General features: G+C 40.8%; 4 non-coding genes across 4 annotated transcripts; 2 read left to right on the forward strand and 2 right to left on the reverse strand.

Annotated features, from left to right (window-relative positions):
* The first annotated feature begins 1,535 nt into the window (after positions 1-1,535).
* Positions 1,536-1,607, forward strand: TRNAA-UGC. The gene has a single exon. It is a non-coding gene; the product is annotated as a tRNA-Ala (tRNA).
* Positions 1,608-4,091: 2,484 nt separating this feature from the next.
* TRNAA-AGC lies at positions 4,092-4,163 on the reverse strand. The gene has a single exon. It is a non-coding gene; the product is annotated as a tRNA-Ala (tRNA).
* Positions 4,164-7,328: 3,165 nt separating this feature from the next.
* TRNAS-GCU lies at positions 7,329-7,410 on the forward strand. The gene has a single exon. It is a non-coding gene; the product is annotated as a tRNA-Ser (tRNA).
* Positions 7,411-12,917: 5,507 nt separating this feature from the next.
* On the reverse strand, positions 12,918-12,989 carry TRNAQ-UUG. The gene has a single exon. It is a non-coding gene; the product is annotated as a tRNA-Gln (tRNA).
* Between the last annotated feature and the right edge of the window lie 488 nt (positions 12,990-13,477).

The following is a 13,477-nucleotide window of genomic DNA, read 5'->3' on the forward strand; positions in this document are numbered from 1 at the left end:
GCAGGTTATCCTACCCTCCCTTCTTGCCAACATAGCTGGACCCAGAGGAATTTGGGGAAGAGGCAGGGCACTATCACTGCCCTGGGTATTTCCCAGGAGATCTCCAGTGCTCCAGAGGCCCCGGGAACACCTTGACTGGGACAGAACAAGACTTGTTCCAATGGTAGAGAAGCGGCCTCCATGGGGAGGTAAACCAGGTGAAGCCAAGGAACCTGCAACAAGAGGAAAGGGTGGGATGAAAGCTGAGGAATTGTGCCCATGCCCTCCACACTAGTCAGGGCAGGAAAGAGCAGGGTTGAGAGGCAGGAGGGGCACAGTGGGAGATGTGACCTTGCTCCAAATGCTAGGAAACACCAGAAAGTCAATGGAGCAACCTAAGCTGATTCGTAGACAGGCCTGGCAAGGAATGTTCGTCTGCCTAATATGCGCTCTGAATGCTGAAAGTAAACCTCTGAAAGAGAGCAAGGACTATGTTTTTGTTGCTGAAAAACAGGAGGGCAGATTTTGGCAGGTGTGACTGTGAACAATTCTGAAAAATGCTCAGCGATTTGCTCCAACAAGCACAGTGATTGTCTGCACCAGAGAGAGGCAGTTCTGAAGCTTGGAAGTCCACAATGTTAGAACTAACCCATCCAGTCTCCAGCAGAATTATAAAATACACTGTGTCCACTATCCATATCTCAGTGTCACTGAGAGGCTGGGGCTGTCCCATCCACTGACAAACGACCTCATTTTTCTGTGGATCTTTGCCAAGGGTAAATTCAATAAAACCAACTAATGCATCTCAGACCCGCAACTCTTGCCTTAGGCCTGTTGGCCAACATAGTCCCGCCACGAGCCTGAGGAAATCACTGCTGGGCACTTTGGGCTTCGTACTCCACTAGCGCCTAGAACTATGGTGGAAATGTGAGAACAATCACTCATCCTGCAAGGCCAAATTGGTCCTCAAGGACAACTCTTAGCCAAGTCTTATCTTTCAAGACTCCTGAAGCCAACAATTTCTGGCCAAGAATGTGGTATACTTTGTATCTGCCACTATAGTTACATAAGCATTTCCTTGCCAGAGGACTTGTCATGCTGAAATCATTTGTATATATATTTGTGAATCCTCCTCTCCCCCACACACTCCACTGCAAGAGTCTCTGTTCCGTAACATATATCCTGAACAGAATATGCCTGTAATTTATTTCTCACAGCTCCTTATTAAGTGGCCACTACCTGCAAGGCTCTATGCTAAGGGCTTGATACAGAGTTACAAGAAAAAAACAGTACGTACAGGCTCTGCCCTATTGAAGCTATATTGCTAGAGAAGGAAACATCTAATCAAATAACAAATCTACGTGATTAGTCATGATAAATTCTAAGAATATTAAGGGAAAGTACAGGGACTCTATGGAAGGTATTATTTAATAAGTATTTATTAAATCTACCTGATTATGTCTCTACGAGTGTAGGTTGAAGGAGCGCACAGAAGGTCTAGCCATAAACCGTATTCACTATTGGTCAACAAAGGGAAAAAAGTTTTCTTCAGTTGTGGGGATGTAGCTCAGTGGTAGAGCGCATGCTTTGCATGTATGAGGTCCTGGGTTCGATCCCTGGCATCTCCACTTTAGCTGAACTATGGTTTCAGCTGACTTCTCACCCTTTAATCCTTGAAAGGATTAATATTAAAGCATAGATAATGGAATCTTTTAAAGTTAGGTGTACTGAGTTATGGGGAAATTATTGCTCAAAGCCCCTCCACCCCTGCTTAATAAGGATTGTAGCTCTAATATACCAAGAACAGTTGTTTTTATATAATATATTTATTATATATTATTTATATATTATTATATATTATAATTATATAGAATTATATATAAATATAATATATAATTATATTATTATATATTATATAGAGAAGACATTAGCACAGGCAGAATGAATTCTAAAGGGAGGTTAGAACATTTCTTCAATTGTGGAAGCTGGTTTTGAAAGAAAAAAGCTACATTCATAAACTAGCCTTCCATATTTGCTCCACTCTGGTTGTCCTATTAGTAGACCAGAAGTCATTGTTACATTTTTATGACATACTTTTATTCCACTCTTTCATAGTGATTACTGACATGATCAAATTTTTATAAGAAATAATAACAGTCCAAAACTTCTGTCTTCCCTATTAAAAAAATTGTATGTATATCATCATGTTTTACACTTTAAATATATTTTACAACTTAGCAATTTGTAATTGTATAATTACAATTTTGTCAGTTATACTCAATGAAGCTGAAAGAAAACTATATACTTTACAGTGATTTTCAAGAAACAGAAGCCATATATAGCAAAAACTAATATTGTGTTTTATGCCAATTGTCTCAATTAAAACTTTTTTAGAAAAGAAATACAAGTCATTCTTTGATGAAAATAAAAATTAAAATGCATTTCATATAAAATATAATGCATAAATATATATTGAGAACTAAGTTTTTAACTTTTAATTTTGGACTTTTTTTTTTTTAAATAAATAACACAAATATTTGTTAGAGAAAGAGGCATATGATTTGTACTGATCTCACTTTTAGTGATGAGAAATTGATCATTGATTTCAGGTATGTCAGCCTGTTCCATGCATTCTAGAGCTCCTCCATCCAATTTTACCTCATGGTTGTAGCAGCCATTGATGATTGTGACCTAGATACATTACAGCAATATCAGTTGCAAAATGTTGAATCTAATTTTATAATTCCTTCTGCATGTATTAGCAGTGATTATTCTACAGAGAAAGTTTCCCTCAACTGTATGCTTATCCTGAAGTACATTCCAGATAAGAGAGGTGGTATAAATACTTGATTCTTTTCCTTCATTTGTCAGCTTTCATTCAAAATAATGAATATTTCATTCAAAATAATGAATCAATAACCAAAATCCTCCAAAGCCTGGGTCTAGGAACAATGGTGTGTGTATTAATTTTGCAACCAGGTTCTTTACTAAATTGTCTGTTTGTAGTAGCTTTTCTGTTTTGAGGAGTTGTTTTCAGGTATACAAGCCTAACAGAGAGCTTTATCCCCTCCTATCTAATTGTTACTCTTCTAATTACTGTTTTATGCTAAAAGCCTTGATTAGTACCTCCATTACAACATTAAAATAGTAAAGACAGTAGATATCCTTGTCATGAAACAATTAAATCGATGTGACCACAAATATACCTGAAAGGACTTAAATAGGTGATACAGATAATAAAAACTTACTAAAAAATATTGTATGGAATTATTTTCAAGAATAAAAACTAATTCCTGGAAATTAACACATTTAAAAGGGACAACTGATTTTTTTTTTTTTTTTGCCTCTCATATATTCAGCCAGTATTTCAGACTAGGTCTGGTCTAAGCAAATCAGCTCTGATTATTAGGTTGGTTAAGACACACAGTGGGATACTTGTTTGTGTTGTGAAAGTAGAAGTGAAATAAATTTCACTCAAATTTATTTCTGAAATGAGTCCATGTCATTTATTTTGAATGAAATTTTTTCAACAGGAGATATTTAGATGCTTGACCTCTCACACTCAATCTTAGCAAAGTGGCAATGGTCTGAATTCATTGAAGCAGCCAGCTAGTCTCCATTCAATCTGTCATTCAGTTTAGGCTTGGAAGGCACCACATAGGATAACAGACAACACTTTATTGTTTCCCTATGCATAGAACCCTGTGGTTATAACTGAGGACCACTGCTTCCACATCAAGTGATTCAAGAAAAGAAAGAAAGCATGGGGCGGTCAGATGCTCATTAGGAAGAAATAAGTGATATTTTTCTACGATTCCACGTCCAGTATGTTTGTTGCTCTAAGAACGCTTCAGAATTCAGGAGAAAGTGAGTGAAAGTGAGAGTCTCTTGTTGATTTTCTTTCTGCTTTCAACTTGGACTCCAAAGAAATTAGGCCAATTATCTTTCAAAAACGCTTGGACATTGCTGGTGGTGGCAGCACTCTCGGAGCAGAAATTGGATACCACAAAGGCAGTACAGATAGAAAACTGAATGAAAGAAGATACCCGGTTTTAGAGGATGAGACGAAAGGAAAAGCGGCTTGATCACAAATACATCCCCCTCAAAACTGGTGGAGGTGCCGGGGATTGAACCCGGGACCTCGTACATGCTAAGCACGCGCTCTACCACTGAGCTACACCCCCAGCTGCGAGCACTTTTCATTGGATTCCTTTCGTGATTTATAACCATTATTCCTTTGCTTCTCAAAGATTTAGTAAATTGCCTAGGAAAGGCCCATTTGAGAAATTGACTTCGCAGCGGCCTCAGACAAAAACGACAGAATGAAATTCTAAAAGGAGGCTGAAAGGAGACCATTTGTTATCTCTTACTCTCCAACCTCCAACCTCCAGCCCTTTCCACCTGTAAGGCTTCAGGAAACCGAAGCAGGTACCCCTGTAGCCGGATACCCGCTGAGGAGGTGTCGTTGGGAAGGGAGCAGAGGTGGAGTCAAAGCGGGTCCGCGCCTGCCGAGCTCCAGCTCCCGCGGCCAGCACCACCTGCCTTGGAACAAAGACCCTCAAATCATCCGCGTTTCCGGAAGCCAAAAAAAAAAAAAAAAAAAAATCCCCTGGGTTTGTGGTGATGGCAGGGAACATCCCAGCGAGCTCACGATGTCCTGGACGGATAGCTTAGGACTAATTGGAAGCATGAGCCTGGGTGCCTGGCATCACGTAGGCGCCCAGGTCATCCAAAGGAGCAACATTTACCTCGCGCAAATCCCTCGCGTTCTCCTGCTTTGCCGAGCTTGGCCGAGAGTGGGCTGGGCTGGGCTGTTGCTTAGAACAAAAGGTAAGCAGGCAAGGCAGGACTGGCTTCTGTTTATCCGCGACCAGTCCTTTAGGAATCAGGGAGCTATCAAGAATTATTAATACCTCGGATGATTTAGGAAAGGGTAGAGTCTCCTATATTTTAAAGAGTGAGCCCAGCCCCAGTTCACAGCCTTCGATTTCTCGGGCACGTCCAGCGCAGTCTCTCTTCTCTCTCCCTCTGAAACAATTTCAAACTAATTAAAATTCTGAAAAAAATAATACAATACCCCGCAAATAACTATATACCTTTTATCCAGAGTTAGTGACTTAATATTTTACCCCATTTGATTTATCACTTGCTTCCTCTCTCTCCCATTTGAAAGTAAGCTGCAATACATCTTTGAAACAGAGCAAGACCCTGTAGTCTTTGTCCCCCATGTCTTCTGCCTGCCTTTTGTCTGTGGAAAATCTTTAGCCAAACAGGAAGTTTAGAGAAGTGGAAAAAAAAAAAAAAAAAAAAAAGCAGAAACAAAGGAAAAGAGTCCAACAAGACTAAATAATAATTGTCTAGTCATTAAAAGGACCTTAATCTCTGGGTCAGGAAGATCCCAGGGAGAAGGGAATGGCAACCTACTCCAGTATTTTTGCCTGGAGAATTCCATGGACAGAGGAGCCTGGAAGGTTACAGTCCATGGGGTCGCAAAGAGTCGGACAAGACTGAGCAACTGCACTCCTAGTTCCTTCTCAAGGGCTATAGATAATATTCTGAGCCATATCCTGTGAAATGTCTTGTAGATAGTGAAACCCCCAACAGGTGGAGAGGTTAACTACATGATGACCAGACTATAGCCATGACCTAAGCTTCCAGAGCTCCAAAAATTGGCCTCAAGGAAATGGGAACAAACTGGCCCTGGAACTAAACATCAATTGTACTTAAAACAATCAAGATGACGCTGATCAGACTGACCACTGATGACCAATTCCAAGATGACTGTAAGAGCTGACTGTGCTGTTTCTGCATGTAGCCCCTTCCCTTTGTCTATAAAAGTTCTTGCCCACTGGTTGAGTGGTGAGGAGTTGGCCCTTGGGCAGGTGACCATACTCCACTCTTTGCTGGCTTCCAAAATAAAGCAAACTTTCCTCTCCTCCAACCTTGTCTCTTTATTGGCTTTTTCGTGGGGACCAGGTTAGGGTGATTAGTCATAAAGCTCTAGATGTGGGAGTCTTACCTAGAATGGGTCAGAGCTGGAGACTTTGAGAGCAAGAATTGCAGAAAGCCCACCTGGATCAGCAGAGGAGAGGTTATCCTGAAACCAGGTAGCAACAGAAATACAACTTGGGGGTGAATATTTAGTATCAGAAGAGCAGAGAGGTGGAGGAACTGAAAATGATCTTCTCCTTATGGGCCAAAACCTGTAGTAAGACAGAATTTGTTCAGAGTATGTTGTATGTTGAAGATTCTATGAAATTCAGTAAAGGAACATGAGAAGGAAAAAAGAGGGTAACTCTTGCCGTAAGTTAAGATCCAAAGCAGAGATTTCATGAGAAGGAAGAGCTACAGCATTTTGGCATGTGACAGTCTTTTCAAATTTATCTCCAAAATTCTGCACTATATATAGAAAAGCAGTTGAACCCTAATGAGTGGAAGGGATTTCTTGGTACTTGGTTTATTTGACTTTGTCAAGTTCAACTTCCTCCTGCGAGGGAAGGAGGAGAATTGTGGAGGTGAGACAGACAGAGTGGGTATGGAGCTGGTGAAGCGGCCTGCCCAAGGCCACATGGTGAGTGGGACAGAACCACAACCAGTAGGTAGGCGTCCTGGCTCCTGTAGGAGCAAGGATTTCCCTTCCTGGCCCTTCTCCATGTTTGGGCAGCCGCGGTGAATCAATCGCTCACTCTAAGAGTCCAACCTACTCTATAACCAAAACGGCCCAGGAGGACACTTGCATTTTTCTTTTCACATTTTCACCTTTTCACTGGTTGCTGTGTGTCACAGACTGACGAGTGCCAAGCCCCAGAGAAGGTAACAAGGCAGAAATGAAGGCGACTTTTTAGCAGTCCAGCATATTTCAGAAGCAAACATAAGAATCACAGAGACAAACTTTATTGTTTCTAGGTATTTCCCAGAAAACAGGTATCCTAGAACATGTTCTAATCAGGATGTAGGTAATTCGGCCCTTCGACTGCAGAGTGCAGCGGCTGAGGGACCCTAGTCTCTGGGAGAAAACATGGCAGATGACTGAAGCCGTGACAACAAATTAGGGTTGAAATCCTGGCTATGTTCATTTATTCATGTGTTCAACAAGGATCTAGGTGTTTAAGCACCGTAGTGTACTGGTTTTACCTGGTCATTTTGTATATGCCAAGTAACTGGACCACTCTATGCATCATTTTCAGTTTTATGGTTGCTGTGAAATGTTTCTTAAACATCTGATCACTAGAATTGAGTAAGGATTAAACCAAGAGAAAGAATTAAAAAAAAAAAAAAAAGGCAATTTAATACAGTGCTCCAGAATAGAACTGCAGTGATGAAGGCATGATTTTACTCTATGATCATTAGACGAGGTGGCCGAGTGGTTAAGGCGATGGACTGCTAATCCATTGTGCTCTGCACGCGTGGGTTCAAATCCCACCCTCGTCGTGAGGCTCTCCTTGGGCTTCTTTGGTCCCTTTAGAACAACTGCTGTGTGAGAACAGTGTAACTAGTAAGTAGCCATGTGAATGGTGTTTGTCCTCACCTGAAATGGTAACTTCCTCAAGGGACTTTTTTGAGGAAGAGTAGCTAACTAGGGATATAGAAAAACATCACCCACAGAAGTATACACAATAAATTGTTATATGTTGTACTTGTAGGAAGTTTCAGCCTATTTTTAGCTGTACTGTAATATTTCACAAAGTTTGCTAATTTAAACTGTCTCCCTCCCCAATAGACTACTTAACCATTACTAAGGATCTCTTGCTTTAATGAAGAGAGTATGCACCTGCTTAGAGACAAAACTGAAAATACATCCAGTAGAATATTTCCTGTTAGATCCAAGGATTCCTCCATTAGCAAAACAGAGAAGAAAGTATTGTGTAGCTTCTCTTGTGATCTCCATTTCCATCTTGTCAGAACTTTGGGGGAAAGTATTTTTATACATACATAAAATATTATATTATTTTATAAAATCATTTATTTAACTTTTATATATGAAATACAGCTTAACTTAGAATTATTAAAATATTTATAAATATATAAGGTATACATATATGTAAAGCTATACAGCAAAATTTTGCATCCATTCTTATTTTCCAACCACCTAATTACATTCCCCACAAATAGCCATTTTGTCTCTTCCAGAATCATATTAAGCATATATGAATATATATCACATGAAATAAATATAGCTTTTTATCTCAGATAACACAAATGATAACATACTATGCACACTAGTCTATGCTTTCCCTCTTTCCCTTAATCAATATATCTTGGAGAGTTTTCCATAGCATCACAAAAAGTGACAGTCTATTCTTTTCCAAGGATGTATGGTATTTCAACATAGGGGTTACTGTATACTACTTAACCAGACCTCTATTGGACATTTAGGTTCCCCATCCCCATCTTTTGTTTTTATAAGCTATGCTAAAATGAATAAATTTGTACATTTATATATAATAATATATAATTATATATAGATATTTATATTATTCTTATATATATGTAAAATTGAATGCGTGTATTTGTAACACTGTAAGATTAAATTTTTAAAAAGGCATTTGCTATGCCCTAGCATATATTTACACATACTTTCAAATTGCCCTTTAAAGGAATTTTGTTAACCTACACTCCCAGACAGTAATGTCTGAGGTCCTTTCTCTCCTCACCCTCCCCAATATGCTATGTTGCCAACTTTGGCTTCTCTGTCATTTTAGTAAGTGGAAGTGATGTTGCAGTGTAATTTAATTTTCATTTCTCTCATTACAACAAAATATTTGTTACATTTATAAAAATAGAATATTCTTTGCTTTAATTTGAATTTTGATTTTTTTTGAGGTGAGAATAATTTGAAGTATGATTTCCAGGCTGCTTCAAGTGTGTGTAGCGAATGAATAATTCTGGGGTTCACTCTTGACCTATTAAATTATGATGTCAGGGAATGTGCTCTGGAATCTGTAATTTAATAAAGCATCCAGATGTTTCTCATGTTGATCTTAAAGCCTCGTATCTGGTTCAGGTATATATGTATTACATTCAATCAGCCAAAATTCTCTTTATTTCTGTAAATATTCAGCCGAGGAAAGCTGCTCCTGCCATCAGTGTTCCTAGTCACATTCTCATATTTTGGAAAAATTAAAAATTTTGTTTCATATCCTCAGGAAATTGGCTATCTTTAATCCATTCTGTCCTTTACATTGGACACATTCTCTACGTTGATTGTATCCTCAAATTCTGAATTAAATCTTTTTTCTGAGAAAGCAATTTTCCTAGGATATGTCTATAAGTTCTTTGAGGCAACTATCAAAGAAAAATTGCGCTAGATGGAGTTAAGGAAGGAAGATGGGCAAGGAAGACTTTATTTAAGACTGTTGCAGTAGGGAAGATTGAACTCAATCTAGAATACAAGAGAGGCAGCTGAGGATTTATAGCCGAAGGGACAGAGTAAGGAGTCATTAGGTGGAAAATCACTAAAAAGAATTTGATTAAATATCAAGAGTGAAGAAGGGGAACTTGATTGGATATCAAGGATGCTGAGGGGGATTCTAGATAAACTGGCTAAGCAAGATTCTTGCCCAAATGCTGGGAAGGCCAAGGATGGTTTGTAAGAGGACTCAGAGAAGCTTAACACAATTTTGGTCAAGTAGGGAGTTCTTGTTAATATCCACAGGGATTCCTTCAGCTTCCTGAAGGGATGGGAGACCAACAGCAGGTAAGATTCCCACAGAAGTATCCATATGTTCTCCCAGTCTCTCGTTTATCTGTTACTGATTCTGCCTCCCTATAGCAGCTGTTACTTGGCTTTCTCTCGAGTCCTGGGTCACTTGAGCGCACTTATCTCCTCCAGCCAGGTATTTTCCATTACTTGTAATTTACAGACTTTGAATAACATGTGAGTTACTGAATTTGAACTACAACAAATGGGTCCTTGATGCTAGATATGACCATAATGATTACATCATTAAATTCTCTGTATTTGAGATGAAGTAGTTCTCCCTTTTGTTATGTCATTTCCTGGAAGGTGTCTGTTTGGGTTACTATGTCACTGCTGCAGATGTCTGAGAATCACAGGCTAGAAATGGAAGAGGTTGGAGGGGCTGCAGTTAGAAACTTCCTACATGGGGAATGCTATCAGGCCATTTCAGAAGAGAGAGAATATTTTAGGGGGGTACTTTTGATCATATTAGCATCAACAAGGTGGAAAGAAAACAGGAGCATGCCTGGTAAGGCACCACCCCAAGCAGAAATGTTATTTCCCTCTGTAATTAGTATCATCACAGGTCATATAAGTGGAGGTACAGTCAAGCGTCCATAGTGGGAAACAAAAGAATCTGTTTTCATAAACTTAGTAACCTTCATTTGTTACAGAATCTTGCATAACCAACAGTAATTCACAATGAGTCAATGAAATATTTATAGTTCAGTGAGTTATTGTAACTGGTGAGAGTAGGACTTGATTTAATTTTTTTGTTACATATTGTTGTTCAGGTACTCAGTCATGTCTGACTCTTTGCGACCCTGTATACTGCAGCATGCTGGAATTCTCTGTCCTTCACCATCTCCTGGAGCTTGCTCAAACTCATGTGCATTGAGTTGATGATGCCGTCCAACCATCTTGTCCTCTGTCATTCCCTTCTCCTCCTGCCTTCAATCTTTCCCAGCATTAGGGCCTTTTCTAATGAGTCAGATCTTTGCATCAGGTGGCCAAAGTATTGGAGTTTCAGCTTCAGCATCAGTCCTTCCAATGAATGTTCAGGATTTATTTCCTTTAGGATTGACTGATTTGATCTCCTTGCAGTCCGAGGGACTCTCAAGCATCTTCTCCAACACCACAGTTCAAAAGCTTCAATTCTTCAGCACTCAGCCTTCTTCATGGTCCAACTCTCACATCCATACATGACTACTGGAAAAAATCGCAGCTTTGACTAGATGGGCCTTTATTGGCAAAGTAATGTCTCTGCTTTTTAATAGGCTGTCTAAGTTGGTCATAGCTTTTCTTCCAAGGAGTGTTTTTTAATTTCATGGCTGCAGTCACTATCAGCAGTGATTTTGCTGCTGAAAGTAAAGTCTGTCATTGTTTCCACTGTTTCCCCATCTATTTGTAATGAAGTGATGGGACCAGATGCTATGATCTTAGTTTTTTGAATGTTGAGTTTTAAGCCAACTTTTCCACTCTCCTCTTTCACCTTTATCAAGAGGCTCTTTAGTTCCTCTTCGCTTTCTGCCATAAGGGTGGTGTCATCTGCATATCTGAGGTTATGGATACTTCTCCTGGCAAACTTGATTCCAGCTCGGGCTTCATCCAGCCCAGCATTTCTCATGATGTACTCTGCATAGAGGTTAAATAAGCGGGGTGACTATATACAGCCTTGACATACTCCTTTCCCTATTTGGAACCAGTCTATTTTTCCATGTCCAGTTCTAACTGTTGCTTCTTGACCTGCATACAGATTTCTCAGGAGGCAGGTAAGGTAGCCTGGTATTCCCATCTCTTGAAGAATTTGCCACAGTTTGTTGTGATCCACACAAAGGCTTTAGTGTAGTCAATGAAGCAGAAGTAGATGTTTTTCTGGAATTCTCTTGCTTTTCGATGATCCAACGGGTGTTGGCAATTTGATCTCTGGTTCCTCTGCCTTTTCTAAATCCAGCTTGAACATCTGGAAGTTCTCGGTTCACTTACCTTTGAAGCCTAGTTTGGAGAATTTTGAGCACTATTTTGCTAGCGTGTGAAATGGGTGCAACTGTGCGGTAGGTTGCAACACATGAGAACATTAAAATGTCGAAGCAAGAAGGAACCTGAAAATAGATGACTGGATTTAAGGGTTGCCTCTTATGACATAGAAGAGGTTAATTTCTATAGAACATAGACACCCGTCTTCTCCTAATTTAGTTCCGGCCCAGCTGAAGGAAATCTTTCTTCCCACATGCCCACCTTTCTCTCTCTAACAGCACAGTAAGTGTCTTCCCAGAGCTAACCGGACTTTTCAAGTTTGATTCGCTTTGTCTCCAGCTTGATTCCGGTCTACACACGGAATACTTTTTCAGGGGGACATTTCTTGTCCCTGAGCCCCTGCTCGGGGGAACTGTTTTCTGGGTGCTTCGGCTGCGGGTGTTTGGCACTTTCCGAAGAGGTCTGGATCAGAGCTTCGCTCCATTCCCCGCGGGTCCAAGTGGCGGAAGACGGAGGACACCTGGAGAACCGCGAAGGCAAAGGGCGTTCCACTCACCGGCAGTCTCCCTCACCCGAATTTACGCTCCTCTCCGGGCCCCTCCATCGCGTGCAACACTTTCCGTGCACTTAACTCTCTTCAAACGCCGGCGTTTTGTAATGAATCGGGAACGCCTGCTCCCGGCGCAGTGAGGCCAGCGACCGGTCCGGAGGTTAGCTTTTCTGATTGGATTGCAGGGACTGCGCTCTCCGCGGCTGCAAGTTTTCGAGGAGTTTCCCATCCGGCTTTGCATTTGGGGTGGAAGATGATAACGAGAAGGAAAGAGAGAAGAGAGACGAGAGTGAACTGTCTGGGTGAAATGGGAAAGGGAAGAGGGGATAAGAAGTGACCCCAGGCGTGTGTGTCCGGGCGGAGGCTCAGCTCCTTGGTCCGCGGGGTTTTCGGCTTAGGAGCCCGCGCGGCGGCGAGGAGGCCTTCGTACCTCGGAGATTTTGAGATGCTGTCTGCATCAAGGAATTGGCGCTGCTGGAGCCGTTCCGCCCGGCCCCTGAGAAGTTCGTGAGGTTACTGGGAACAGCCACCAGCCACCATTTCTACTCAGCCTCCCTGCTGTTGAACTTTGTGCGCTTGGAAATGTTGATTTTAAAGAATCTGTTACTTCCCAGGCGAAGTATTCGGTACTTTGGTTCGAACACTGTAGGAGAATCCAGTACGACCACATTTGTGTGAAGCAAGCGAATGCTTTTTCTCCAGTTCCGATGCGAACTATAAAATGTTCCTCTGAGGTCCCACCGAGATTTGAACTCGGATTGCTGGATTCAAAGTCCAGAGTGCTGACCATTACACCATGGGACCAACCGAGAGATTAAGACCCCCTCCGCAATTATAGTTAAATATTCCCCCCACAGTAGGTTTTCAGTAGCTTCAACCCAGACCAGTTAGATCAAGTTTCATTGAGTCCATGCTGATAATGAAATCGGATGCTTTATTGCTGCTGGGGAAGAGGCAATGGACACAATATAATTCGAGACAATTCGCGCACTCTCTCTTCCGCTTCGGTTGGGAGCATAAATTAACTTTCAGAAGACCAGCAGAGGCGGATCCAGGTTTTGTGAAGTTTGAAACTTAACACGAGTTTCTTAAGAAGAACACAAGGCTCTTTTTTTTTAAGAGAAAGAATAAACATTCTCAACACAAAATTAGATACAGTTAGTCCAAGACATATTTGATGTATCTGAGGGGAAACGAGGAAAAAGAGGCTGCAGTCTTAACTAATTTCCATTACAATATACTTTTACAAGTTTTACAAAAATATATGTTCATACAGGGCGACACCTTCCAGG

Source organism: Cervus elaphus, chromosome 7 (assembly GCF_910594005.1).
Source record: "Cervus elaphus chromosome 7, mCerEla1.1, whole genome shotgun sequence".
Classification (NCBI taxonomy): Eukaryota; Metazoa; Chordata; class Mammalia; order Artiodactyla; family Cervidae; genus Cervus; species Cervus elaphus.